The sequence below is a fragment of the Eulemur rufifrons genome, chromosome 16, assembly GCF_041146395.1.
Source record: "Eulemur rufifrons isolate Redbay chromosome 16, OSU_ERuf_1, whole genome shotgun sequence".
Taxonomy (NCBI): domain Eukaryota; kingdom Metazoa; phylum Chordata; class Mammalia; order Primates; family Lemuridae; genus Eulemur; species Eulemur rufifrons.
Window position 1 is genome coordinate 34,130,879 of NC_090998.1, and position 3,153 is coordinate 34,134,031.

At 35.2% G+C, this 3,153-nt stretch overlaps 1 pseudogene; it reads left to right on the top strand.

Annotated features, from left to right (window-relative positions):
* The first annotated feature begins 1,123 nt into the window (after window positions 1-1,123).
* Window positions 1,124-1,561, top strand: LOC138397043 (large ribosomal subunit protein uL24 pseudogene; annotated as a pseudogene).
* The last annotated feature ends 1,592 nt before the right edge of the window (window positions 1,562-3,153 follow it).

The following is a 3,153-nucleotide window of genomic DNA, read 5'->3' on the forward strand; positions in this document are numbered from 1 at the left end:
GGTCCAGTGGCACATCCTGCAATTTCCTGCTAAAGTAGATATCCAGGTGGTAGAGCAAATCTTTGGCAGTGCTCAGCACATTGAGGAAAAGCAACTAGTGACAGATGTCACTCATGATACTTGCCACCCTTGGTGATTTCGATACATATCATGAGACTCTACCAAGGTGTGACTATAAGGAGTCCTACATGAGGCTGGTGATGACAACAGTGACTGTTCTGGAAGTTCTGGCTGCTTGGTAGGTTGAGGGGATCAATATCTTGCTGCTTGCCAGTGTATTCTAGCACACTGGTTGGGAAACTCTGAAACAATGTATTACCTCTCAGGTAATATGTTTTCAGTTGAACTGAGGCCCTTAAGTCCTTAACAACATGAAATGAGTAATTATAGCAGCTACTGATACAAGCCATATAGAGGAATACTTTCAGTGACATTGGGAAGAAATTGGGAGTGGTTTTAGAGAATTCAGGCAACTGGAAGAAGTTATAGTTCAAGTTTCAAAAGGAGTCAAGTTTGGTTCTAGATCCTAGTGGTATGATGACCAAATGTTTTCATTTTTGTGCCTCAATTCTCTACCCATATTAATATGTAATATACACTACACATTAAGAAATGCATTTTATTCTGTACCAGTAGTTCTCAAACTTTCCATCTCATGACCCCTTTACACTCTTAAAAACTATTTAAGACTTCAAAGAGCTTTTGTGGTGGGGTTATGTCTATCAATATTTACATAATTAGAAACTAAAACAGAGATATTTCAAAATATTGATTAATCCATTTAAAATAACAATAAACCTATTACATGTTAAAATACATTATATATTTAGCAAATTAAATTTTTCCAATCAAAAAAATTTAGTAAGGAGAGTGGCTTTATTTTACATTTTTTTTAACTCTCTTTAATATCTGGGATATATATATTTTATAATATATATTATACATATTCAGCCCTAATATATATATTAGGACTAATAAAGGACAGCTGGATTTCTATATCTGCCTCTGCACTGAATCTGTCATGGCAGCATACATCATATAGCCTTTGGGAAACTCATGAAAGAATGAAAATTAAAAAGGCAATTAGACTTTTGCGGCTTTTGTCGAAGTGGCAGTGGCCAAAATGAAGTTCGATACCTTTGTGACTTCTGACCAAAGCAAGAACCACAAAAGGCATTTCAATGCACCTTCCCACATCTGCAGAAAGATTTTGTCTTCCCCTCTTTCCAAAGAGCTGAGACAGAAGTACAATGTTCCATCTGTGCCCATCCGAAAGGATGATGAAGTTCAGGTTGTTCAGGGACACTAGAAACATCAGCAAATTGGCAAAGTAGTCTGGGTTTACAGGAAGAAATAGGCCATCAACATCGAATGGGTGCAGCAGGAAAAGGCTAATGGTACAACTGTTCATGTGGGCATTCTCCCTAGCCAGGTGGTTGTCACCAGCCTTAAACTGGACAAAGACTACAAAAAGATCTTTGAACAGAAAGTCAAATCTCATCAAGCAGGAAAGGAAAGGAGCAAATACAAGGAAGGAACAATTGAGAAGATGCGGGAATAAAGTAATCTTATATACAACTTTCATTAACAGCTGCTAAAATGAAGAGGGGGAAAGGCAATTAACAACTTAGTAGGAAAATAGTTTAATCTCAGACTCCTTGAAAGGGTTTGGGGGAGAACCAGGGATCACTTGACCACAAATTGAGAATCAGTACACTACCCTAATTATTATATGGGTGCTGTGGCAAGAGTGATGACAAAGTTCCTAAACACTACTGATTTGTATCTGAAAATTGAGGTATAAAATATGGCTTCTGGAAAGGTCTCTTTGGTGTTTCCTTCAGAAGAATAAGGAAGTGTTTCATTTCAGCTAAAGCTGTTTACTGTTTCTGGTGTACACTTTTGGTTTGTAGTAAGAAACTCTTGCTTAACAGCAAACATGCAAGATAATAGATCTAAACAAAATTAGTCACTTCCCAGAAGCATTAATTGATGAATTAAATTAAATAGAATAACTTTATTCAGTGAAATCAGACAAAAATCATTCAATTAAGAATTATATTAATAATGCTCCCTTGAAGACAACACAGTATAACAAAATAGAAAGTTAATTAAGTGTTGAAAAAATACTATTCCATTTACAAAACTTGTTTCACAGATTTTTCTCTCTCATTTTTTAAATTGACAAGTAAATATTGTACATATTTGTGGTATACATGATGTTTTGAAATATGTACACGTTGTGGAAAGGCTAAATCAAGCTAATTAACATATGCATTACCTCATATACTTTTTTGTGGTGAGAACACTTAAGTAGATACTAAGCAGATACTTACTTGCTAAGTAGATACTCTCTCAGCAATTTTCAAGCATATAATACATTGTTATCAACTATAGTCAGTATGTTTTACTATAGATCTCCTGAACTTATTCCTCCTGTTTAACTGAAATTTTGTGTCCTTTGAACCAATTCCTAATCCCCCTGCCCCTGGTAACCACCATTCTACTCTCTACTTCTATGGGTTCAACTTTTTTAGATTCCACATATAAGTGAGATCATGTGGTATTTGTCTTCCTGTGCCTGGATTATTTCATTGAACATAATGTCGTCCAGGTTCTTCCATGTTGTAGTAAATGACAGCATTTCTTTCTTTTATTAAGGCTGAATAGTGTTCCATCATGTATAAATAGCACATTTTCTTTATCCATTTATCTATTGATGGACATTTGGGTTGTTCCCACCGCTTGGCTATTGTGAATAATGCTGTAATGAACACAGGAGTGCAAATACCTCTTCAACATACTGCTTTCATTTCCTCTGGGTATATATCCAGTAGTGAGATTGCCAGATCATATGGTAACTCTATTTTTAATTTTTTGAGGCACCTTCATACTATTTTCCATGATGGCTGTACCAATTTACATTCCCAACAGTGTACAAAGGTTTCTTTTTCTCCACATAGTTACCAACACTTATTGTCTTTTGTCTTTTTTTATGATAGTCATTCTAATAGGTGTGAGGGGATATCTCATTGTGGTTTTGATTGGCTTTTCCCTAAATATTAGTGATGTTGACCATTTTTTTCATATATCTATTGGCCTTTTTATGTTTTCTTTTAAGAAATGTCTATTCAGGTCCTTTGTCCATTTTGA